This window comes from Coregonus lavaretus, assembly GCF_964263955.1.
Source record: "Coregonus lavaretus genome assembly, chromosome: 27".
NCBI classification, from domain to species: Eukaryota; Metazoa; Chordata; class Actinopteri; order Salmoniformes; family Salmonidae; genus Coregonus; species Coregonus lavaretus.
In genome coordinates this window covers 26,932,510-26,960,392 of record NC_140014.1, presented here as the reverse complement: position 1 = coordinate 26,960,392, position 27,883 = coordinate 26,932,510, and the positions used below count along the sequence as shown (strand labels likewise).

The 27,883-nt window shown below is 42.4% G+C and overlaps 1 pseudogene across 1 annotated transcript in view; it reads left to right on the top strand.

Moving 5' to 3' along the window:
- Nucleotides 1-14,012, top strand: part of LOC311102652 (lipid droplet-associated hydrolase-like) — a 46,660-nt pseudogene extending 32,648 nt beyond the window's left edge. The window contains exon 5 of the transcript XR_014615782.1: nucleotides 13,884-14,012. The product of XR_014615782.1 is annotated as a lipid droplet-associated hydrolase-like (transcript). The remainder of the gene's footprint in view (nucleotides 1-13,883) is intronic.
- Nucleotides 14,013-27,883: the final 13,871 nt, after the last annotated feature.

The window sequence follows — 27,883 nt, the reverse complement described above, 5'->3', positions numbered from 1 at the left end:
TGATATAATTACAAAATATTTAGTAAATACTGAGTGGAGTACATAATTATTAGTAATTTCACCCCTTGCAAAGTAATATAATCGAAAGTCATGTAAAACAGTATAATAAAAACACAACTTTACTGCACCACCAATTGGTTTGTATAATTAATTTCTAATTTAGTCTCTGTATCTGAAATCCTTTCAAGTGCATAACAGTCATGACAAGGATGAACAAAACCCCATCTAGCCTGTACACTGATATACACTGGTATAAACATATTAGTCTGTGTGTATTCAACAGGAGCCTAAGCTTCAGATAACACTAAGCCTTCCATATTCATTTGCAGTTCAAAATGGGCAGATATCGTATACATCCAGCCAACTAATAAACCAAGGTTTAGAGATCATAGCTTTCACCTGGATTCACCTGGTCAGTCTATGTCATGGAAACACTCAGTCTGATCTTCCTGGCAGCACCATCCGGTTCTCCTTACAGGCACAGAGAACTGAGTCAAAAACAAAGCACTTTAGAAGCCAACTCACTTAACCCAATCCCTTTCCAATCTCTGTACCTGTCCTTTAGACACATACACCATCTCACATTGACTCAACAACAGATGGCTTTCCGTATTGCTTATACAGTAAGTACGTAAGTAAGGAGTCTCTGGTGATTCTCGAGTCAGAGGAGCGTTCTTAATCAAAATCATTTTCAGCTTTGGGGCTGGCAGCTATAACTGGAATCCCAATGATGTGAAATGACAGGTTAGACCCTGTTGGCTCGAGAAAGCCATCAGATCATGTTGTATACATACAATATGACTCCAAGGAAACCAGCTGCCTCAAAATGTGTTTAGCATGGCAGCTCTCTCTTCCTACTGCCTTTCACCACAAGGCTTGTTGTAGTCATAACCTTAACTTTAAATGGCAGAAATGGAGAGGGTGATATCCTGACACTGGGCACAGCACAGCAGGTTACAGTGAGCCAAGCCTGTCTTATTTGAAGTGGAAAACCTCAGTGTTTCCACAATGGCACGTTGGTTCAATGGTGTGTGGCTTGAATGAGGCTTACGCTGGAGCTTTCTGGCTGCCCCTCACTGGAGTAAAAGCAGTGATTCACGTTAGAATGATGCCACCTGTCAGAAGACAATGATCTATACTGTATTTTGATATCTGTCTCCCCCGAGATCATTGTCCAAGGCCAAGACAAAGAGCACAGCTGCCAAGAGGGGTCTCATGTGGGAGACTATGATGTTGAGACGGCATCTTTGAATGGCAGGGAAGGCCAGATTCAAACTGGCCTGCTAAGTATTTATGCATTTGTTTACTGCCTGCCCCCATGTCGAAGGTTTATGCTACTGTGTAAATACTACTGGGGTTTTGGTTGCCCAAGCTTCAGAAGCAGACAGTGGGGTGCAGTAGCAGGGGATAGCTGGAACACTGCTGGAGTGCAGGCATGAAGAGCTGAAAGCATGAGGGGTCAGGGGGAATATGCAGCAGGAATGTAGCCTTGCAACCCACTGCAACAGGGGGTGCTAGAAGTTGTGAAAACAGTGGTCACAAGCAGTTCAGGGGCCATATCAGTGGACTAGAATTTATATTTGAGTCTGTGTTTATGTGGGCTATTACCTGCAATAATTCAATACTGTGTGTTCTGTGTGCAGGTGCTAAAGTTCCTCATCACTGTGACGGATTTCCTTTAAGGAATACCTGGGATAGGATAAAGTAATCCTTCTACCCCTCCCTTACCCCAACACACCCCCCCCCCACCCCCCCCCCCCCCCCCAAAAAAAATATATAAAAAAAATACACATTGTAAAGTGGTTATCCCACTGGCTATAAGGTGAATGCACCAATTTGTAAGTCGCTCTGGATAAGAGCGTCTGCTAAATGCCGTAAATGTAAATGAATATGGATTCTGGAGAGGTCCTTTTTTTTTTTTTATGTGTAGATCCGCAATAAACCTCCTGGGGGGTGGGGCTGGTTTGGATATGATATAGCCTAACACAGAAGCATGTCTGTACTACGAAATATATTCCCAAAGAGATGTGTTCTCAAAATATTTTTTTTCTCTGTTAAGCTGTGTGCACTGAACTGACATGCATGATTGATCGAGCCGCATTCAAGTTGCGAGAGTCATAGGGAGCGAAACATGTATTCTGACAAGCAGTTATTCAGACCCGTCGCCAGACCTCAGTCTTAAGGGGGGCATATGAAATGCATGGGAGGGCAGGGCACAATTATTATTAGCCTACAGTACGTATATTTAATAATACATTCCCTCAAGGGGGGGGGGGGGGGGGCACAAGCATTTTTGGCGGCGGGCCCGGCCCCCTATGGCCCGCCCATAGCGACGGGTGTGCAGTTATTGCACATCAATTCATAATGCAATCGCGGGAAAACACTTTTGAATGAAATTTTGGCTTTTGTAAAAAAAGAGGGTGTTCCCAGTTTTCAATTGATACCACTTTGACTTTACTCCATCATTTCTTTACTCCTTCAATTGTGCGAGTGGCATCGTTTTACAAACTCAGTTACAACCGGAGTTTCAACCATGGTTTAGGAGCAGCTGCGCAACAGCAGTGATGGTTTGTTCGCGAACAAACGGCTCTTTTTGAACAGCCCTTTTTGGTGAACGTCGGGAACCATATCGCATATGTGAAAGAGCCCTTTATTTGCCTCCCTGATTGCATACTGTTACTATTGCTTTTTGAGCTCCAGACATCGATTAGCTGCAGATCAATTATAAAAACATTCTCTGAAGATGGTAATTCCTCAGTGCAGGAACAATATAGTGAGGAGAGAGCCTCATTCAAGTCCACGCTAATTTTTTCAGTGCGTTAAATTTAGTCCCCAAAAAATGTGTAGGCCATCTAATAATTTGGTTAGGTACAAATGTATTTCAACTCAAATGTCACGATCTGACATAATGGTAGGCAACGTTATAGGCTTTAAATTAGAGATTTAAATTGTTTTCATGGTTTTAGGTCCATTTCTAAGCATTACTGAACGAAGAGCTGTTTGGGAGCCAAATTAACGGCTCTTTTAGGTGAAAGGAGACAAATGATCCGGCTCACAGAAAAGACTCGGAATGTCCATCACTACGCAACAGAGCTCAAAGTGGACAATGCATCTTAAAAGGGCAATGACATACTTTGTAATAATATTAACAAACAAAAAATCTAATTTTTCTGGTGAGTAATAATTACTAAATATTTTTATATTTATAATAAAATAATAACAATAATAAATAATAACAATCAAGAAGTTTTGTCCAATGAGGTAAATGCAGGTGGACAAACCCCATGCTTCAGTCTATGTAAATTTTATATCCACTATGGTGCATCAGTTGGGCTACAGATGATAATGCTTATTGCTGATCGCACATCTGATAATATAGACCATGCATAGCTGTATGCATGGTCCAATATGTTAAAATAATTTTAACATCATTTTGACCAATATGTTTTTGGGCTAATTTCTGGAGGTGGAAATTATATTTTAGATGGTGTCAGCATCATTTTATTTTAATGCTGCATATTCTAAGAAAGGTTCGAATCTCACCTTTCTGAACAAAAATATAAACTAAATGCATTAGGCCCTAATCTATGGATTTCACATGACTGGAAATACAGATATGCTTCTGTTGGTCAAATAAAAATAAAAAGTAGGGGCGTGGATCAGAAAACCAGTCAGTACCACCATTTGCCTCATGCAGCATGACACATCTCCTTCGCATAAAGTTGATCAGGCTGTTGATTGTGGCCTGTGGAATGTTGTCCCGCTCTTCAATGGCTATGCGAAGTTGCTGGATATTGGCGGGATCTGGAACACGCTGTTGTACACGTCGATCCAGAGCATCCCAAACATACTCAATGAGTGACATGTCTGGTGAGAATGCAGGCCATGGAAGAACTGGGACATTTTCAGCTTCCAGGAATTGTGTACAGATCCCTGTGACATGGGGCTGTGTATTATCATGCTGAAACATGAGGTGATGGCAGCGGATGAATGGCACGACAATGGGCCTCAGGATCTCGTCACGGTATCTCTGTGCATTCAAATTGCCATTGATAAAATGCAATTGTGTTTGTTGTCCGTAGCTTATGCCTGCCCATACCATAACCCCACCATGGGGCACTCTGTTCACAACGTTGACAACAGCAAACCGCTCGCCCACATGATGCCATACACGCTATCTGCCATCTGCCCGGTACAGTTGAAACCGGGATTCATCCGTGAAGAGCACACTTCTCCGGCGTGCCAGTGGCCATCGAAGGTGAGCATTTGCCCACTGAAGTCAGTTACGACACCGAACTGCATTCAGGTCAAAACCCTGGTGAGGATGACGAGCACGCAGAGAAGCTTCCCTGGTTTCTGGTTTCTGACAGTTTCCGCAGAAATTCTTTGGTTGTGCACATCCAGAGTTTCATCAGCTGTCCGGTGGCTGGTCTCGGATGATCCCGCAGGTGAAGAAGCTGGATTTGGAGGTCCTGGGCTTGCGTGGTTACACCTGGTCTGCGGTTGGACGTACTGCCAAATTCTCTAAAATGATGTTGGAGGCGGCTTATGGTAGAGAAATGAACATTCAATTCTCTAGCAACAGCTCTGGTGGATATTCCTGCAGTCAGCATGCCAATTGCATGCTCCATCAACTTGAGACATCTGTGGCATTGTGTTGTGTGACAAAACTGCACATTTCAGAGTGTCCTTTTATTGTCCCCAGCACAAGGTGCACCTGTGTAATTAATTGTCATGCTGTTTAATCAGCTTCTTGATATGCCACACCTGTCAGGTGGATGGATTATCTTGGCAAAGGAGAAACGCTCACTAACAGGGATGTAAACAAATTTGTGCACAACATTTTAGCGAAATAAGCTTTTTCTGCATATTGAACATTTCTTTGATATTTTATTTCAGCTCATGATACATGGGACCAACACTTTACATGTTGCGTTTGTATTTTTGTTCAGTATATAATAAAAACCATGAGCTGGCGCACACCCAATAAATTACTGGGAGCTTGTATATAGAGTGCGACTCTCTTTATTTATTTTTATAGTGTTTAGTGTGTATAAATTTTTTCTCAGGAAGGACTAAGCAAGGGGACTGGAATTGGCCAAATTCGCAGTTTAATATATTTTACATTTTAGTCATTTAGCAGACGCTCTTATCCAGAGCGACTTACAGTTAGTGAGTGCATACATTTTTCATACTGGCCCCCCGTGGGAATATATGTACAAAATGATCCTCTTTCCCAAAAAGCATGACAGTCATGACTTTCTTACATGAAAGGGGAGGTTAACTTGGCCCGAGACAATCGATCTGAGATCGACTTAAGTTTCAGTCATGGGATTTATTTTTGCTTTAACCCCTGTGTTAAGTGTATGCTGACAGTATGTGGATGAATTCGAAATTCTGTCTACACTAAACTGTTTTTAGTAGGCTACATTGTGATTTGTGATTTAGCACTGTTTGGAAGAACATTGGATATGATATGCCAAGACAGTGATTTCACTGGTGCCCTCCGCTGACTTGTTTATGTTCATCTCAAGGGGCCTATTATCAGGCCAGGCAGACAGAAGCAGATTGGCAGAGAAATACAGATGGACAAAGTGGAAAAGCACTTTTCTAAACAAACAGACAAGTGTGAGGGAAGATATGTTTATCTGAGGGGGTGGGGGGGATTGTTGGATCTCTGGACCTCATTTTATATGTCTATAAAGGATGAAGATATATGGCATCTAGCCTATAGGCTATGTGTTGTCAAGCAGGGTAACTGACCCAACAGCCTTTAGTTTCCTCTTCTGTATCCTCCGGAACTTGTTCTAATCGGAAGGAATCTGCTGCTTCCGTGTTTAATAATACCGTTCCTGATGACTTTAATCAGAATACTCTAGTATAGCATTTCCAGAAAACTTTTCCAGAAAACTGGCGAGATTCCCATATTTCGGGTGTAGTGAGGCTCCAGTTACGAGGAAGTTGATATTCCGGTCCACACAAAATGCCACATCCCTTTCTCTTCAGTGCTGGGCCCTAACCTGAGGCAATGATCACGCTGGTCTGCTGGTCCACATTCACTCTCTTTTAGCACCATGCTTTGAACGACGGCATGAAAGAGGGAAAGAAAGGAAATCCAGCGTGTAATCAACGTTTCTATCTCTAGAGTAGAGTTTCCTGTTAAAGAGACTTTTTACAGCCGCTAAATGTGCCTATAATGGTGTTAATAACCACATTGCTTATTAACAACCTTTAGTGCTAGGGAGACATTAAGCCAATAGTGAGGAGAAGGGGATGGGGGGGTATACAGTACATAATCTGCATCCGACCCACACCCGGCACTATAATATTGGGACCGCAGCGCAACCCACCGTAAGGAGAGACCGCTATCGCAACCCAACCATGTCTGCGTAGAATTGAACCACGACCAATTCGCTAACCGCTAATATCATAAATATTATAACAGCCAGTAGCCTACACTTTCCCATGAATGTGCCTAGTTTGTGCCACTATCAAATGGCAGTAAAATGACTTGATATGAAAAAGGTTGAGAATCCCTGTGATAGCCTAAGCAGTTGTGATAAATCTCATGTTGTGATTTAATAGTAATTCACAAGTATAATGCTGGGGAAAATGTATCTTTGAATTTCTCTTAGAAACTATGCTGTGATGACAAATCATGGCAAGGCCTCAAAACACAAGCCGCCTGGAAAGACGTCTGGTTCGGGAGGCCCTTAACATCAATTTTTTTCCAAGGTGCTCAAACTGCCCCAGCTGTTTCTCTCTGTTGTATGGCAACATTTTATCACACCCATTATTCATGGCTTGACTTCTTCAAAGCCAAGCTCTACTACATCTTCACCTGGCTCAGAACATCTGTCACATGAAAACATGAGGCGGTAGTCAGAAATGTTTTCCTATGGGACTGAATTATCAGTACCATGGTAGCCCTATAAAGTATTTTGTCACCGTTTTTTAGGTGGATGCTGAAACTGATAGTAACAGGGTTTGTACTCCACCTCAAACGTTGAGTGACTGGAGACATGGGTTGGACATGGATAGAAAGGATTCTAATGCCTTTTAATGGATATACAGTATGTGTATCATTAATGCAGCTCTGTAGCTGTTCAGTGCCTTACAGCAGGTGTCAAAGTCATTTTGCCAATGGGGCCATTTCTGTAAAGCCAAATGCTAGGAGGACTGCATGTTGGTGATGGAAAAACATTGTTAAACGTTTATGTAGCCTATAAACAGTGCATTCGGAAAGGTTTCAGACCCCTTCACCTTTTCCACATTTTGTTACGTTACAGCCTTATTCTAAAATCGATTAAATAAATAAAAATCCTCATCAATCTACACACAATACCCCATAATGACAAAGCAAAAACTGGTTTTTAGACATTTCTGCTAATTTATTGAGAAAAAAAAACAGATACCTTATTTACATAAGTATTCAGACCCTTTGCTGTGAGACTTGAAATTGAGCTCAGGCGCATCCTGTTTCCATTGATCATCCTTGAGATGTTTCTACAACTTGGTCGGAGTCTACCTGTGGTAAATTCAATTGTTTGGACATGATTTGGAAAGGCACACACCTGTCTATATAAAGGTCCCACAGTTGACAGTGCATGTCAGAGCAAACACCAAGCCATGAGGTCGAAGGAATTGTCCGTAGAGCTCCGAGACAGGATTGTGTCGAAGCACAGATCTGGCGAAGGGTACCAAAACATTTCTGCAGCATTGAAGGTCCCCAAGAACACAGTGGCCTCCATCATTCTTAAATGGAAGAAGTTTGGAACCACCAAGACTCTTCCTAGAGCTGGCCGCCAGGCCAAACTGAGCAATCGGGGGAGAAGGGCCTTGGTCAGGGAGGTGACCAAGAACCTGATGGTCACTCTGACAGAGCACCAGAGTTCCTCTGTGAAGGTGGGAGAACCTTCCAGAAGGACAACCATCTCTACAGCACTCCACCAATCCTAGTGTGGTGTATTGGGGTTGTGCCACAGAGCATTATGGGGCTTCTATGTGTTGAGAAGCTTAGTGAGTTTGTGACATATTGGATAGAGCTTGAGATTGAGAGTGAAGAGTGATAGTTGATCATATTATTCAATTCTGGGACCTATGGTGCCACCAGTCTGCTCGCAGTTGTCAGTTATCGTCAGGTATGTGGATGATCAGGGCTGTATTCAGGAACGTTTATGGGCTACTTTGATGTGTCAAGTGGGTGAGATGCGCAATCTGTTTGACTTTGTGAATTCTGAGACTTCTGAGTTTAACTTCATGGAGAAACTTGTTGCCCAAACCTATGATGGCGCTGCTGGTATGGAATGTATCTGCTATTTGTATTTACAGTTAAGTCCTCTCCTGTTTCCTGATTTAAGAGGTGATCTCCACTCCAGTACCAGTGTCAACTCTCTCCTGAGATTAATTGAAGCCATGTCTCATGTGCTCTCTCATCCAAAGGCACATTGAATGTTTCCTCTACAAGCACTGTGAGTAGACCTGTCAATTTTCTCTCATTACTGTATGTAGAGTCAAACACATACACAATCACATTATTACACATACATTATTTTACTCCTTGCTTGGACTAACTCATTCTTAGCTCTTTTGTCTGTGTAGTGTGTTGTGTTATTGTTTTTTGTCTTCCTAGTCAAATCCTGTCCTGCCCTCAATGGAAGAGTTGAGCTGTTCTCCAACACCATCCATCCATGATGAGCCTGTCCTGCACTGAAGTCTATGAACACCTCAACCCCTGTCCTACACTGAAGTCAAGCCTCTGAACACCTCAACTCATGCCTCATACCCTCATTCAATCACTGCTGTGATTCCTTCCCAACACTGTGTAAGTAGCCCTCTCATTCCCATTCCCCGTAATGTTGTACTATAAATGTCTTTATTAAATGCTTTAGGGAAAAATAATTAGTCTTTGACGATTTTTGAAACGCGTTCTTGTCTCCGTGCGCTCCGCTCCTATACTCTGGGTCTCCCATCCTCCTCAATTTTTCAAGTCACCAGCCTCCACTGACTTACTTAACCCAATAATCTGCCAATTGCCTTGACTGCATTAACAAGCAGTTTATACAAGTGGGGGCCTAAAATGTCCCTTGAGCCTCATGTCTGACTCATGCTCTAGAGTCCAGAGCCTCTCTATACAATGGTCACACCCATAGTGGAATGGAGAATAATGATGGCTTGTTGACTGTTTGGGTGGGCTCTGGCAAATTTTTCAAACTGGATCCTTTTCATCTGCCTGATGGGAATATTACATCTACAAATGAATAAATAAATACATTATTATTATTATTATTTATTTTTTATTTTTTTCCCACCTTAATTTAACCAGGTAAGCCAGTTGAGAACAAGTTCTCATTTACAACTGCGACCTGGCCAAGATAAACCAAAGCAGTGCGATTAAAAACGACATTTTCATCTGCCTTGATGATGAAGGTGTTTCTATAAAGCAATATAAACCTCTCATTACCTTTCTCTGTCTTCAGGATTATGCATTAAATGTTGAACTTAACCATAAGTGTGCCGTCACCAATCTACCTGTCATCCCCACATGAGTATAGCTGGTCCAGCTTTCCAAAACTGTACTTTCCACCTGATGTCACTTACCAGCCGAGACAGCAGACGCACGTAGACACGACATCATATTGCCATGGAGACTGGAGAGTGAGCCCTAGGAAGAGCTCCATCCTTCCCTATCTCCAGCCCCCTCCTCTTTCCTAGTCGGAAAACCGACGGAGCAAGGAGTGTGGGCATACAGTATGAATGGATCCTGAGGAGTCCCCAGGCTACTGCTGTCTTATGAGGTGCGAGAGAGGTAAGCGAGGAGCGCTTTAGTGCAGCCCTTAACCCACACTGTCACTTAACAGCCGCGGCTGCAGAAGGCCCGCCACGCGCTCCGTGGCAGGTGGCCTGCACACCAGCGTTTTATGACCAGAGGAACACCTGCTTTCTAACAGTGAGCTGGGTCTGGCCTGGCACTGCGTGGCATGTCAGCCCATTGGACCTCGTTAAAGAGGGTGTTAGGGCGGGCTGGACGCCACTGACCAAAGTTCCATGCTGTTCCTAGAACCTTCTGTGAACCTCCCTTCTCTCTTTCCTACTCCTTTCATTTTTCACCTCCAGAACAATAAAAAAGGAATGTAATATATCTATAAAATGACTAAGGCTGGAAGGTTTAGTCGTTGACAAATTGTTCCTGTTTCGGAAAACCATTTGGTTTCCTTAGTTCCAGGGTAAAGCTGGTCATCTCTGAGCTTGTTTGTTCTTTACCAAATATTTCACAGTGTCAGGAGTTTGACTTCAGGAGTTGACTTCAGTAAACAGTACGTGCTTGTGCATGCCTGCGTGTTTTCTTTCACAGAACAGACTGAACATTCACCCAAGTGAAGTGTACGTGTCATGTTGGTTCCATCTCTGGTGCATCTGTAGAACATTACATTCCTGCTCTGTCACATTTAGAGCTTAGGTGTTTAGAAATGTAAATATGTAAATCAGCCCGTTACACTGTGACATCTTAAGTCCACTCTGTCCGTCCTTCCTCTCTGTCCACCACAGCAAAGCATAGCCAGATGCTGCTGCTGCAGGTTCAAGGACTGTCCTGACCCGTCCGCAGGGACCGGTCGTGTGTCCTAAGCAAACAATTCCTAAGAAAAGTGTAAAACAACACATTTCAGTGCACCTATCTGGTGTATGTGACAATAGATGGGTTAGCTGACAACGTCACAAAAACGATGTACACGCTTCAATGGGGCAGAAGTGTGTGTGTTGTTGTGATTCTGGAAGGCCAGATAGTGGTTCTGGAAGGCCAGATAGCTAGCAACAGTTACAAGAAACTGCCATGTGGTGGATCGTAGGTGGCCTGTTTCAGCTAGTTTTATCTTGTTCTTGATACCATGTCTTGTTTTGAGGTGTATTGAATGATGCTAACGTCTATGCTAATATCGCTCAAATGCGCAAGCTAGCTAACCAACAACTGTAACGATGTATTTGAGAGACAACAAGTGCTCATTGTGCAAATGTATTTATTTTCAATAAACATTTGAGACGAAATCTAGATAACATGTTGTCAACAATGTAAGCCAACCCTGTTTTGCCACATAGTTGAGCACGCGTCGGTTTTGTTGCTACAACCAACACATCTTCTTGAAAAATCTATAAAAACTTGTGTAGGTGTGTTAGAGGGAGATGAAGAGTAAAGTGTGTGTGTCTGTGCATGCATGTGGTTGTCTAGGTGTGTTTTTGTGTGCGTTTGCGTGTGTTATTAGTGGTTATATTAGTTAGTATTTTTCTTTCATTACGGTTTGTGTGTCTGTGTTTAATGACCAGCCTCTTCCTTCTGCATTCTTTAGAACATTCCTCTTTCCATCTGGAAGAGGAGCTGCTTCCCATCAAAACTACTGCTTTACACATCAAAGCTCACCCGTGTCCCTCTGTGCACCCTCTTTCTCTCTGTCTCTCTTTCACTCTCACACATACAACATTTTCTCTCACACTCAGACTCACAATACCACATATTGGTATCTTTCAACAGCTTCATTAATCTATAGCTACAAGGCTACACTGGTAGGTAATGCATTTTAATCAGTTAAATGTAACTAAATGTAATTTACGTAATCCCCAAAGTAATTATTTATCATGGTATGGCCATAAACAATAACTAGTAATGCTGCATATTCTAAGAAAGGTTCAAATCTCACCTTTCTGGTTAATATAGTTATAAATTGCTGAGGTGTAGTCACTTTTGAGGACACAAGCTCAACTACACAGTACAAATATGATAAAAATATCACGATTTTTATGATGAATTTCCAATTCAACAAATGGTATGAATAAGGCTTGAAATGACATATGCTTTCTAAATATAGTATAATCAAATAATAAAACGACTAACTGTACGATTTTACTTTCCTTATAACTGTAATATACTTTCCTTATAACTGCAATATACATAAAAAGGTCTCTCTTGATCAAAACATCTGACTCCACCACTGTAAACGTCGCACAGAGCTCTAGCTTGGCTCCGTGAACTCGTTAGGAACTCGCCTTTTATCTCATATTAATCTTGTCCGTCTATGACAAACAGAAAGTAGTTTTTGTTTAAAATCTATGAATTATTTTAGATTACTTTGATAAAGTTGGCTATAAATGTATCTTTGAATGTGCTAGAGTGACAAAACCAATCTCGCCTGCTGAGCTACGATGTAAGGATTGCGGGCATGTATCAGTGGCTATGACGTAGGGTTCAGCCAGGAGTTGATGGTCAGTCGGAAGAGCGAATGAAATAGTAGGAGGGACATCTAAGCTTCAAGTGGTGTTAGATTTCACATCCTACTTCACACAGGCAGAAGATATATATTCCTGTGTCCATGAGAACCAAGGCTACTGCTCAATGCAAGCCATTTCGATCTACGGTGTCCATAGATCGATATATAAGTGACAATCACGGTCGGAAGCAGTACCAGAACCAGGCAGGTCCCCTAAACAGGGGACTTTACGTTAAAGTATTGCCAAAGTGGGCCATGAAATTGGAAGATTAATGATGAAGCAACATTGATTGTTTTTAAATGATGAAGCAACATTGATTGTTTTTAAATGATGAAGCAACATTGATTGTTTTTAAATGTTAAAGCAACATTGATTGTTTTTAAATGATGAAGCAACATTGATTGTTTTTAAAAGGGAGAGCCTCTAATGAATGCCACAGGTTTCACAAAAGTAGATTACTGTAAAAGCATGATATCTCTGAAGTACAGTATGTGGTTGCTTGCCCCCGTCCCCCTCCCCATGTAAAAATAGCAGCCTTTCTTCCTACTGCCCTGTCGTCAAGGGGATACCTAAGTATTTTAGTTTCACTCACATTGAAGGATGGCGTTTCTCTCTTCCTCCTTTCTTGTCTCTCTCTCACTCTCTCGCTCTCTCTTTGCCCCTTTTACCCCTAAATCTAGACCTATCCCTCCTCCACCTCTCCCCCCATCCATTTCCTATGTCCCTGATGTAGTCCTTGAAAAGGTGTTAAACTTCCAAGTCCCCATAAGGATCTCTGGAGCTAGTTAATCAATCCCTGCTTTGAACTCGTAAGAAAAATAAAATTCCAACAACCACAAGGATGGATAGTAAGTCCACATCTGATCTGTGTGCCTTGCTCTCTCTGGGTCATAGACTGACTGTTAGGTAGAGGTTTATCACTCTTCCAGCCTGCTGCTTGCCAAACAGGGGCAGGTGCTTCCTGTTTCCTAGGACTGGTGTTCTGAGACACGTATTTTCTCTCTCTCTCTCCCTCCCTCTCTCTCTCTCTCTCTCTCTCTCTCTCTCTCTCTCTCTTTTTTCTCTCCTTTTATTTGTTCTCCATCTCATGTAAGCACATGCATTGCCCATGTCACGCCCTCTCTTTTCCTGTACCTCTCATCACTTTTACCACTTTCACACGCATGCTCTCACCAACAATATATTTCTCAGTCTCTCTCTCCATTTGTTTTGTCGTTAATGCCTTTGCTCCGCCACCCAAGCAACTCCTTCTTCACGTAGTGCCCCCTGGCAGCACTAGTGTAGCATAACATACTGTAAGAGCTGCACATAACTTTTAACTCTAGACTGAATGTTGGAATAATTGATGCAGTACCTGCACATTGTCAAAAAGTTTGGGAAAAGATCAAAAACCAAATTCATCGTATTTATTAAAACATGATACACTAAAAGTCCAATAGTGCATCTTTAAACTGAAGTCATTAAAAAGCTGAAGACAGATAATGGTCCATAAATGTCATGGAACATCTATGCTTCTAGATTTATTGTAAGACACACAGACTGAATTAATGCATAGGAGAATGTCCCAAGAAGGAGGTTTAAGTTGGGTATGACTAACATCCTTTCTCCTACATGTTCTTGGGCAGGTGGTGAAGTCCGTGATGCTGTTCCCCACCATTGAACGCATGGCGGTGACCCCTCAGGGCAGGGTGTTGACCCTGGTGCCCATCTTCCTCTTCTGTCTGCTGCCTAAAGTGTTCTCTTCTATCCAGTAGTCACTTCCCCAATAAAACTCTGTCTGAATCTCATGTGGTGTTGCAGCACTGTATCAATTAATACACGTCAATTTGTCCAGTCTTTTGAAAGAAGAAAAAATATATCTCAGTTTTGGCAAAGGAAGCCTACATTGCTGAAGCATCAGGAAATACAATGTTTGTAATTAGGTTTACATAAAGCAAAGATAATCCCAGCCGGGAGTGGCTGCCAAGAGGAGGCATATTTTACTGTCAGAGATTAGATATTATTTATTAGAACTTGTAGAATATATCCCCTCTTAATTTGCCAGATGATGGCTGGAGATTTGGGTGTGAGTGGAAGTAATTAAGATCGCTTCTAGGAGAAGGAGAAGAGCCGGCCGTCCCTCTTTACTGCATAGAGCGGAGGAAAGCTCAGCCTGGCTCGCTCTCTCTTTCTGTCGGATTTGAAGTGCGCTATGTTTTCCTCCTCCGTCTGTCCTCTGGGAAGGAAGAGATTGATGTTGTGGTGGCCCAAAGGCCAGTGCCAAAAAAAGCTCTCTACAGCCAAGTAGCCATGCTGTGTCTCAGCCTCAGAAGCCCCTTCCTTCTTTCTCCCTCAGTCTCTTCCATGAGGTCAGAAAGCCTCTTCTTTTTCTTGCCACTGCTGAGCATGTTTTGAATCATTAGCACTTCCCTTTAATTTGCTTTTGGAATATGTATTCCCTCATGGTCCTTTTTTGTTGTTGCGTTTTCCTGCTCAATTAATTATACTCTGACTAGTTAAAGAAGACGCTAAACATCCTCAATTCTTAATAGTTGTATACCTTTTTTCTAAAATAAAAATGTTCTTTGATTTCTAAAGGCAAGGTGGAATAGAGTTTCTCCTTATTGATTTTGCACTATTGAACATTGGCCCCTTTCTACAGATGGAAAGCTGTAGTGGTTCTCTGTCATGTGTGACATGTATAATAAATGGCCAGTTGACAGGCCTAATTAACAAAACATGTTTGCGATTAGCTGGAACTTCCTGCGTACATTTCAGCGTTTATTTTTCCTGAAGTCCCTTGCAAGGAAGCGGAAAACGTTGATGTGTTGGTGCTGAAGGAGGGTTCTGGGTGCTCAGTAGCAGGCAGTCACAGACCGCCACCATTCTTACACGGCTTTGAAGGGATAGCCATAGCCTGAGCTCCATTTCCTAGCTTGTACTGCTCTAGACAATTGAGTGGACCATCAAGTGTATCCTAATGCTAATTATTATACAATAAGAAATTATATTGAATGTTGTTCACATTTTGTTTAAAATACTTTCCTGTTTTTATTGTTATTATTCTTATTTTAATTTTTTTGGGGGGGGTAGATCAGCTTTAATATTGCAGATAGATTGTGGCTTCTATCAATGTAATTGTCTACATCATTTCCAATTCCTCATATATACAGTGCATTCAGAAGTATTCAGACGCCTTCCCTTTTTCCACATTCTGTTACGTTACAGCCTTATTCTTAAATGGATTAAATAAATGTTTTTCTTCATCAATCTACAAGTGAAAACAGGTTGTTAGAAATGTTTGCAAATTTATTAAAAATTAAACATGGAAATACCTTACTTACATAAGTATTCAGAACCTTTGCGATGAGACTCGAAGTTGAGCTCAGGTGCATCCTGTTTCCATTGATCATCCTTGAGATGTTTCTACAACTTGGTTGGAGTCCACCTGTGGTAAATTCAATTGATTGGACATGATTTGGAAAGGCACACACCTGTCTATATAAGGTCCCACAGTTGACAATGCATGTCAGAGCAAAAACCAAGCCATGAGGTCGAAGGAATTGTCCGTAGAGCTCCGAGACAGGATTGTGTCGAGGCACAGATCTGGGGAAAGGTACCAAAACATTTCTGCAGCATTGAAGGTCCCCAAGAACACAGTGGCCTCCATCATTCTTAAATGGAAGAAGTTTGGAACCACCAAGACTCTTCCTAGAGCTGGCCGCCCGGCCAAACTGAGCAATCGGGGGAGAAGGGCCTTGGTCAGGGAGGTGACCAAGAACCCGATGGTCACTCTGACAGAGCTCCAGAGTTCCTCTGTGGGGATGGGAGAACCTTCCAGAAGGACAACCATCTCTGCAGCACTCCACTAATTAGGCCTTTATGGTAGAGTGGCCAGACGAAAGCCACTCCTCAGTAAAAGGTACATGACAGCCCGCTTGGAGTTTGCCAAAAGGCACCTAAAGGACTCTCAGACCATGAGAAACAAGATTCTCTGGTCTGATGAAACCAAGATTGAGCTCTTTGGCCTGAATGCCAAGCGTCACGTCTGGAGGAAACCTGGCACCATCCCTATGGTGAAGCATGGTGGTGGCAGCATCATGCTATGGGGATGTTTTACAGCGGCAGGGACTGGGAGACTAGTCAGGATCGAGGGAAAGATGAACGGAGCAAAGTGCAGAGAGATCCTTGAATTAAACCTGCTCCAGAGCGCTCAGGACCTCAGACTGGATTCACCTTCCAACAGGACAACGACCCTAAGCACACAGCCAAGACAACACAAGAGGGGCTTCTGTACAAGTCTCTGAATGTCCTTGAGTGGCCCAGTGAACCCGATCGAACATCTCTGGAGAGACCTGAAAAGAGCTGTGCAGCAACGCTCCACATCCGACCTGATAGAGCTAGAGAGGATCTGCAGAGAAGAATGGGTGAAAATCCCCAAATACAGGTGTGCCAACCTTGTAGAGTCATATCCAAGAAGAATCGAGGCTGTAATCGCTGCCAAAGGTGCTTCAACAAAGTACTGAGTAAAGGGTCTGAATACTTATGTAAATGTGATATTCTATTTATTTATTTTTGATATATATATCCTTTTTTTTTTTTTTTTTTACAGTTTTTGCTTTGTCATTATGGGGTATTGTGTGTAGATTGATGAGGGGAAAAAACAGTTTAACACATTTTAGAAGAAGGCTGTAACGTAAGAAAATGTAGAAAAAGTCAAGGGATCTGAATACTTTCCAAAGGCGCTGTGCAGTGGCGGCTCCTGAAAAAATTCTCAGGGGGGGCAATTTTTCTGATGATTTAGGTGACCTACACACATTTAAAAAAAGATATGTCCAGCAACAACATGAAGACAGGGGCAGCATATAAGTCAATACTGATATACACATTACTTGCTTCAAAAAGGCCTCATGGTTGAATTGGAAATATGTGCACCTGAGCATAATTCACAACAAGCAAGCAGGAGCTTTTGATAGAGGCTACTGAAAACATTGATGCAAGTTATTGGTAATAAGACATTTTTATAGACTTCCATATTCTGCCCTCTTGTATAGATTTGTGAAAATGAACAGTGATAGACATTTTGCCTGAAAACAGAATTTGAAAATAATTTCTAGAAAAGGTAAACACAGCTATCTGTATGGCTTTGTAAAAATGAACAACCATATTCTGGCCAATTGTATAGATTTGTAAATATGATGATGTCTCCTTTCATGCATACATTTTCAAATAAAGCTCTGCTTTGAGAAAGATCGAATGATATTGTTTAATCTTACCTTATGGCCTTCACACTGCTTGTGAAGCTGTCGAGGGCACGTTTGATGAAGACAGCATCGATGTCCTTCTTCTGTAGCTTCTGGTACAGAATGTCGACGTGGGGCATGATTTTGTGAAAAAGCCCCAGGAAAAAAATAAAATCTTCTTGCTATCTATGTACCTCAGCACAAGCACCAGCTGTGTCTGTGTAGAAACGTCCGTGGTCTCGTCAGCTTGGATAGCTACGAAGTTCGCCGACTTCACCTCCTCCACAATATGTTCCCTCATGACCGCTAGCATACACTCCAGTAGCTCGTTTTGAATGGTCTTTGATGTGTCCTTGAAAACTTTAGCATTTTTAAGATGGTCATCAAACACCTCATCTAATTGTGCCACAAAGTTGACAAGTCCAAGAAAAATACCAGGGTTGGTGGAGCCCTCAGTTTCATCTTTGCCTCGCAAAGCTAACTCAAACACTCCGCAAAACTTCACACACTGGATTAGCCGGCTGAGGATGTGGCGGTTCTTGCTAACCTCATCGTAGTGGCGGCGGACAGCTAGCCTGTATCCCTCATCCAGTTGAGTGGCAATGTTCACTCTCCCCAAAGCAGACAATCTCAAACAGCTATCCATGTGGGTCTTTGACAGCTCATGTTTCTTAATCTTTTCTGAAAGATGGTGCATGTCCGTTACACCTGTCGCTGTCCAAGCGGTGCTGTCTGCCGTGCCGCCTTCAGGGTGAAAGAGTAAGCAGGGGTAGCAGAAGACTGCATTAGCTACATCGCAGCCTGCTAGCCAGGTTTTTCGTTCGTACCAATTTTTGGAAAATCCTCGGGTGTAGGACTTTCCCCCTTTAGTAGAAACCTGTTGAATTATTAAATTTGGTCTGGGAGGTCCTAATTGTTTCGTTGCCAATTTATCTTGATTTGTTCGCCGACAAAAATGAACTTCTTTCAAAGAGACAATCGAGTTGCACTGAACGCTAGCCATCTTGACAGTTGTACGTGAATTGATTGACGCTGCTACCCGCTCTTTTCTTAGTTATGTTCATGGTTATGTTACGTATGACGAAAGCGCGTAAGTGCAAGCCCTCCCGGAACCCATAGAGATTGTATTGAAAGCTCTGATATTTGAAAAAAAAAAGATTTTACATGAGAGTCTGAGAGACTTCTGGGGCGATTTTCAACCTGACTGAAATCGCCCCAAAACGGGCGGGGCCATTTGAAGCACGACTTTAGCCTGATTGGACATTTAGTGGCAGATCAGACGTCTAGATTAGAACACTGAAAACTACTGTTGCCGTGATATAATTGATTAGAAAAAAATCCCTCCTTTTCCCGTTTGGCAGTGCGTCGCCCATATCGCCCTAATGAACACACTGCCCCTGGCGCTGTGTATATATATATTATTTTTGTAAACATATATAGTATTTTAAATATATATTTTAAAATATATTTCCCATTATTATTTTCCCCAAACCCCACCACCCCTCCCCGAATTGGAGTAAACTAATGGACAACAATACTTAAGCTTCCACTTCCAGTTTATACATACTCATACATTTCACAGACAGTATATTTTACATTAGTTTTCTTTTGTTTGTTTTAAGTCCCAGCCTTCAGCTACCCTCAACCCCTCCCATCTATCTCTGAAGACCATCCAGTTTTGATTTCTAGCTGCCATATGTTTTTCCAATGTGCTGTGATGTTTCACAAAAGTTCTGAACCATTCTATTCTCATAGTTTCTACAGATTGTAAATTAAAGATAAACATTTTTGCTAAGTGTATTATTATATTATTGATCGATTGACTATGACTTATCAAATCACCCAGCAGTGCTGTTTGCAGAGTCAGCCATTCCTGAACTTGAGATCAAAAACAAGCTACATATGGGCAGTACCAAAACAAGTGATCTAATGATTCTGTCTCTTCGCAGCAAAATCTGCAGAGCTGGGATAGTTGTATCCCCCATATATATAACATTCTATTGGTTTTTCAATTTAAATTGAAAAACTATTTGAAATCCGGCGTCATTTTGTGTATCAGTTCATAAATTATATGCCATGGAAAATCTCCTCCCAACTATTTTTTAACCTGTATTGTGCAGCTGTACATTTTTTGGTCCTTAAATGAAACTGGTATACTTTTTTATTTATCACAATTTTCATTAGCCAATTTTTTTATTTAATGCAGGGCCAACAGACAAGTTCCTTACCTTCTCCCCTTTCCACTTGCCTCCTCCATTTTTGCGGTAATGCTGCAATCAGTTGGTTGTAATTTTTGGATAGAGCAGACATTTCCATTTATCTCTGTTAACTGCATGTGTGACAACTCCACCAGTCCTATTTATGATATATTTACAAAGATTATACCGTTTAAAAAAAATCAATTAGTATATTTGAGTTTAACCATAATATTTGTTCAGTCTTTTCTGGTGGATTAAACTGAAATTGCAACCGGCTTTCTATTGTTTGTTTTTAAAATAGCGATATTTCGGAGATTATTTCATTTTCAAATAACCGAAAGTAAAAGGTTGTAATCTGAATGAAGGGGGAAAATGCCATTCTTGAACATGGGGTGAGCCATTCTTACTAATCTGCTAGAGAACCAGTTTGGATTTAAGGATAGTTTTTGTATGTCTGAAGCCTTTAGTGAGAGGTCCAGTGCTTTAATATTTAATCATTTCTGTCCTCCAAATTCGTATTCATTATATAAATAGGCCCGTTTAATTTTGTCTGGCTTGTCGTTCCAAATAAAGTAGAATATTTTTTGCTTATATAAACAAGTTGTTAGGTGTAGGCAGGGCCATAAGTAGGGAAACTGGAATATGACAAAATAATTAATTAGATGATTTTTCCACAAATAGACAGGTGTTGTCCTTTCCATGGTAGCAAAATCGTATCTAATTTGGCTAACTTTCTATTAAAATGTATTGTCGTGAGATCATTTCTTTCTTTCGGGATATGAATACCAAGTATGTCCACTTCACCGCCTGACCATTTTAGTGGTAAACTACACGGTAATGTAAACGTTGTATTTTTCAGAGATCCAATACGTAATATGGTGCAGTTATCATAATTTGGTTATCTAAATCCTCTGAGGCTGTGCAGGGATCCAAATTGTGGATTTAAAAGAAAACATGTATCGTCAGCGTACAATGACGCCTTTTTTTATCCTGGATTTCTATCCCCTTGATATTATTGTTGGATCTAATTTTAATAGTCAACATTTCAATGGCCATAATAAATAGATATGCCGATAGTGGACAGCCTTTTTTTACTCCTCTTGACAATTTAATACTTTCTGAGAAGTAGCCATTATTATAAGGCCCGAGGAGGCCAGAGAATTGAATGTTCATTTCTCTACCATAAGCCGCCTCCAACGTCGTTCACATTTTTTTGCAAGTACGTCTGTCATGATGGAGACCAGGCAGTGAATTATCCGGTTTAGTTATGTTTAATAACTCTTAAATCAGACAATTAACATGCAGTCCACCAAGCTACTATCTGCTAGTCCTCATTGCTAGGTTAGTCATATCTGGTTATGACGATTACACGCATAACCAATCAATTATGGAGATATCTATCAGACATCACTACATCTCCCCTTTTCTGAGAGAAATCAAAACTATACCATCCTCTCTACCTAATACAAATATTCACCCTGTTGACCGTTTCAATACAAACTATTTTTAATTCAATAACATATATTGTTTTAGTAACATATTAACATATGTTTTGTTTTTCTTTAACATCGACAATACACATAACTGTGTCAACTACGACATCGGGGTAGACAGCCCTTTGTCCACAGCAACATAATGATTCTGCCCCGAAACAGTAGCTGTTCCTATACCTCTTTCTTTTTTTTTTCTCAAGTGTCTCTGAACCTCAGTGGTAGTTTTACCTCTCAACCTCTGGAGGTCATTCTCACCAGTTGTGGTGAGGCTGCCCTGAGGTGGTGGACTGAGTGAGGGGATGGGAGTTGGCTGGCTCACAGGCGGGGCCTATGTGCTGTCCTAACTGTTAGACTGGGTGACTCTTTCGTTGTTTTGCTGCTGTCTCTCTGGAGTAGGTGACTGGAAAAGCCTGAAGGTGTCGCCTGTTTCTCCGAGCGATGGTGCCGTGTTCAGTTTCCACAACGTAGGATCTCGGCTCTGGAGATTTGCTGATGACAACTGCTGTTGTTTTCCATCCTTTCTCTCCGTCCAGTTTGACTCTTACACTGTGTCCAGGGTGTAATTCCAGTAGGGGAGCACTGAATGCCTCCTGCTATAGAAGAACTGGTAAGCTTGTTTGGCTTGTTGGTCTTGGTCCTTCTGTTTAACGCCGTTGTGGCTGTAGCGTTTTGGTTGGAGTTTCCCATCCAGCACGGGGACCGTCGTCCAGATCTGATGTCCAGTCATGAGTTGTGCTGGGCTTGCTCCTGTTGCATTGAGGGGTGTGGCTCGGTAGCACATCAGAGCCATGTGTGGGTCTGGTTGTTTTAAGAATTCGCTTAGCTGTCTGTACAGCTCCATTTGCCTGCGAGGTGGTATGAGCGAAACCATATCTCTTTCTGAACTCCTTGAACAGTGCAGAAAAACTGAGTAGCGTTGTCTCTAACGAGCTCGGTAGGTATCCCCCATCTTACAAAAATACCTTTGAGGCGGGTGATGACCTGCTGGCTAGTGGTAGTGGGCAGGTGAGCTATTTCTATGTCCCTAGAATAGTAGTCCACCACTATGAGGTATGTCTTGCCCTCTAGCTCACACACGTCGGCTGCGATTTTCTGCCACGGACCCTTAGGTAAAGGTGTCATGACAAGTGGTTCTCTCTTTTGAGTTGGTTTGTTCTCTGTACAGAACCTGCATGACATCACTTTTCTCGCGATGTGGGCGCTGATGCCCTGCCACCACACCCACATCTTGGCTCTTTCTCTGCACTTTGTCAGCCTCATGTGACCTTTGTGTATCTGTTGTAGAACTTCTTCTCTCTGTGAAGCTGGGATGACAATCCTGTCTTGATATAGCACAAGTCCATTCCACTCCGATAGATGCACTCTCGCTGTGTGGTATCCCTGTAGTGAGTAGGGTAGCTGCGCCATTCTGAGGCCAGCCTTTTCGGATGTAGCCAATGACCATTTGGAGGTCTGTATCATTGCTTGTCGCCTCTCTGATGTCATCCAGCCTGTGTGCAGACACTGGTCTGCTCTCCCCCACAGCTTCCACATATGCTTTGACGACTTCTTCTGTGTCTGACTTGTTTTCTTTCAGTGGGTTTCTTGACAGTGTGTCAGCCACCACTAACTTCCCAGGAATGTGGACTTCTTTCACATTGAAACGCATGAGGCGCATGAGCAGTCGCTGACAACTGAGTGGTGCTTTGTCCAGATCGTACATGTTGATCAATGGAACGAGTGGCTAATGGTCTGTCTGTAAAACAAAGCTCCCCATGCCCTGCAGGTAGCGGACAAATCGTTCACGTGCCCATACACCTGCCAGGCACTCTTTTTCGATTTGTGCGTACCTTCGCTCAGTCTCTGTTATTGTGCATGAACAAAATGCAACAGGACGGATCTCACCACCCTCTTGTTCCTGTAGGAGTGTAGCTCTGAGGCCATAGCTGCTTGCGTCTGCACTGACCACAGTTGGTTTGCCGGCGTCGTAGTATGCCATTACCTGTGTTGACACTAACATAGCATTGACCTTGTGGAAGGCCTGCTCCTGTGGGTCTCCCTACATCCACTCTGTCTGTTTTTTCAACAGCTCAGTGATGGGGTGTAGCACTGATGACAGGCCCAGCAAGAATTTGCCTAAGTAGTTCACCAGTCCCAGCATTTGGCGAAGCTCAGTGATGTTTGTTTGACTGGGCATCTTGGAGACGGCTTTCACTTTGCTGTGCCCTCACGTCCTCTCAGGAGCTTGCTCATCTCCCTCTGAAAGATCTCTGGTGCGCTGGTTATTCCAAAAGGAAGGTGCTTGAAGCAGAATCTCCCCACAGGAGTGATAAATGTTGTCAGTTTTCTGCAGCTGGGTTCAAGAGGTATCTGGCAAAAACCGCTAGACGCATCGAGTTTGGAGAAGACACTCAGCCCGGATAGCTTTGGTGCTTTATCCTCCAAGGTGGGTAAAAGCAGGAGATGGCTGCCGTTTTAAGAACTCCTAACCAATTGTGCTATTGTGTGTGTTTTTTCGCGTTATTTGTAAGATTTTTTCTTTAACGTGTCGGGCGCGAAGGATTTACTTCAGACACCCGACAAGGCCCAAATCCCCGTCATTCGCAGGAGAAAGAGATGGAGATATTGGGGATGTAGATCGGGGTGCCTTGTAAGGATCCGGCGGCGAGTAGGTAATCTGCCTCTACCATCAGACCTATTAGCCAATGTACAATCATTGAATAACAAAATAGATGAGCTACGATCACGAATATCATACCAACGGGACATTAAAAACTGTAAAATCTTATGTTTCATCGAGTCGTGGCTGAACGACGACATGGATAACATACAGCTGGTGGGGTTTACGCTGCATCGGCATGATAGAACAGCTGCCTCCAGTAAGACAAGGGGTGACGGTCTGTGTATATTTGTAAACAACAGCTGGTGCACAAAATCTAATATTAAGGAAGTCTCAAGGTTTTGCTCACCTGAGATAGTCTCATGATAAGCTGTAGACCACGCTATTTACCAAGAGAGTTTTCATCTATATTTTTCGTAGCTGTCTATTTACCACTACAAACCGACGCTGGCACTAAGACCGCACTCAATGAGCTGTATAAGGCCATAAGCAAACAAGAAAACGCTCATCCAGAGGCGGCGCTCCTAGTGGCAGGGGACTTTAATGCAGGGAAATGTAAATCCATTTTACTTAATTTCTACCAGCATGTTAAATGTGAAACTAGAGGAAAAGAAACTCTAGACCACATTTACTCCACACACAGAGACGCGTACAAAGCTCTCCCTCGCCCTCCATTTGGCAAATCTGACCATAATTCTATCCTCCTGATTCCTACTTACAAGCAAAAACTAAAGCAGGAAGCACCAGTGACTTGGTCAATAAAGAAGTAGATGCTAAGCTACAGGACTGTTTTGCTAGCACAGACTGGAATACAGTTGAAGTCGGAAGTTTACATACACCTTAGCCAAATACATTTAAACTCCGTTTTTCACAATTCCTGACATTTAATCCTAGTAAAAATTCCCTGTCTTAGGTCAGTTAGGATCACCACTTTATTTTAAGAATGTGAAATGTCAGAATAATAGTAGAGAGAATGATTTATTTCAGCTTTTATTTCTTTCATCACATTCCCAGTGGGTCAGAAGTTTACATACACTAAATTAGTATTTGGTAGCGTTTTACTGCTGCTCTTTATTTTATTTTTTTAATTTTCTGTGCAATTTTTTACTTATCTATTTTTTACTTAACACTTATTTTTCTTAAAACTGCATTGTTGGTTAAGGGCTTGTAAGTAACCATTTCACTGTAAGGTCTACACCTGTTGTATTCAGTGCATGTGACAAATACGATTTGATTTGAAGATGAACCTCTCCCGTTTCACTGCTTCACTGAGTCTTTTTTTTCTACGCATGTTCTCACTTTACAATTTTTCTTCATTACTAGCACCGTGGGAGCACACCAGTCTGTAGGCTCGGTTACTCCCTCAATGATGCCATTTCTTTTCATTCTGTCCAGTTCTTCCTCCCACTTTTGGAAGGAGCGGAGAAGGAATTCTGCATGGTGAAGTCAGAGAATAGGCGACTGAATCTAAGCTCAATCTTGACCAGTTCACAGTTCAGTAGCTCTATCTCTCCAAACACATCTGTGCTGATCTCATCTACTCTTGCATGCAACAGTTCTGCTAAGTAGGTTATTAGCATATGGTCCTCGAATCACAAAGATACAGAATTTGTACTTTTCTTCTTTTCTTTCACTCGTGGCTAGATATTTTCCATAAAATTAGCCCTGCCACCTGGGCTGCGAACCTCAGTTTCAACGTTAACCAGCAGGAAGCGCTGTGGCAAGCTCTGGTAAGTGCTCTGAGACAGCACTGTAATATCAGCACCAGTATCAATCTTGATCTTTACACGTGTGCAATTCACTGGGAGCTCAACATGCCACTGATCTTCAGAATCAGACTGCTTAATAACTCATCCTAAAAAGAATGCCCCTTGCATTTCCTCTTCATCCTCAGCTGTAACTTATTTGACCATTTTAGTTTTGCATGCAATCTCAAAATGCCCCATTTTGTAACACTTCCTGCATCTTTTGTTGCGTGCTGGACAATTTTCACTGTCATCATGGCTGCGGTTACAACGTGAGCAACTTCCCTGTTTTGACTGACTGTTTCTTTGCTTAAACTGTTTGTTCTGGCCGCCTGCAGTATGCTTAGAATGTTTGTTGTAACGCTGTGGTTTGCATCTCACCTCATCAATGAAGTTCTCATCTCCCACGCGCATGTCCACGTGCTGCTTCTTTATCTGCTCTGACTGGCGCGCAATTTGTATCGCATTCTCCAGTGTCATATCTGGCTCGAGCTGTAGCTTTTGTGAAACATCACTGTCCATAATGCCCATCACAATCCTGTCCCGTATTTGTTAGTCCTTTGTAGTTAAAAACTCGCAGTGTTCAGCTAGCTCATACAGATTCCTCACAAAAGATTCCACTGTCGCCTCCAGAGTGGCGCAGCGGTCTAAGGCACTGCATCGCCGTGCTAGAGGCGACACTACAGACCCGGGCTCGATCACAGGCTGTGTCGCAGGATGTCATTGTCCCATTGCGCTTTAGCGACTCCTTGTGGCGGGCCGGGCGCATGCACGCTGATTTCGGTCACCAGTTGTACGGTGTTTCCTCCGACACATTGGTGCGGCTGGCTTCCGGGTTAAGCGGGCAGTGTGTCAAGAAGCAGTGTGGCTTGGCAGGGTCGTGTTTCGGAGGACGCATGGCTCTCGATCTTCGCCTCTCCCAAGTCCGTACGGGAGTTGCAGCGATGGGACAAGAATGTAACTACCAATTTAATATCACAAAATTGGGTAGTCCACAAGCTACTATCTGCTAGTCCTCATTGCTAGGTTAGTCATATCCGGTTATGACGATGACACGCATAACCAATCAATTATGGAGATATCTATCAGACATCACTACAACGTCCATCCAGCCTCACAACCGCAGACCACGTATAACCATGCCATCCCAGGACCTCCATATCCGGCTTCTTCACCTGTGGGATCGTCTGAGACCAGCCACCCGGACAGCTAATGAAACGGAGGAGTATTTCTGTCTGTAACAAAGCCATTTTGTGGGGGAAAACTAATTCTGATTTGCTGGGCCTGACTCTCCAGTGAGTGGGCCTATGCCCTCCCAGGCCCACCCATGGCTGCGCCCCTGCCCAGTCATGTGAAGTCCATAGATTAGGGCCTAATTAATGTATTTAAAATTACAGATTTCCTTAAATGAACTGTAACTCAGTAAAATCTTAGAAATTGTTGCATGTTACGTTTATATTTTTGTTCAGAATAGATTTGTATTTGTATTTATATTTATGCCAAGGCAGCAGCTACTCTTCTTGGGGTCCAGCAAAATTAAGGCAGTTATACAATTTTTTTAACATTACAATACATTCACAGATTTCACAACACACTGTGTGCCCTCAGGCCCCTACTCCACCACTACCACATATCTACAATACAAAATCCATGTGTACGTGTGTGTATAGTGCATATGTTATCGTGTGTGTGTGTGTATGCATTTGTCTGTGCCTATGTTTGTGTTGCTTCACAGTCCCCGCTGTTCCATAAGGTGTATTTTTATCTATTTTTTTAATCTAAGAAGTTAATTGATGTGGAAGAGTTCCATGTAGTCATGGCGCTATGTAGTACTGTGCGCCTCCCATAGTCAATTCTGGACTTGGGGACTGTGAAAAGACCTCTTGTGGCATGTCTTGTTTGGTATGCATGGGTGTCCGAGCTGTGCGCCAGTAGTTCAAACAGACAGCTTGGTGCATTCAACATGTCAATACCTCTCATAAATACATGTAGTGATGAAGTCATTCTCTCCTCCACTTTGAGCCAGGAGAGATTTACATGCATATTATTAATGTTAGCTCTCTGTGTACATCCAAGGGCCAGCCGTGCTGCCCTGTTCTGAGCCAATTGCAATTTTCCTTAGTCCCTTGTTGTGGCACCTGACCTCACGACTGAACAGTAGTCCAGGTCTGACAAAACTACAGTGGCTTGCGAAATTATTCACCTCCCTTGGCATTTTTCCTATTTTGTTGCCTTACAACCTGGAATTAAAATGGATTCTTGGGGGGTTTGTATCATTTGATTTACACAACATGCCTACCACGTTGAAGGTGCAAAATATTTTTTCTTGTGAAACAAACAAGAAATAAGACAAAAAAACAGAAAACTT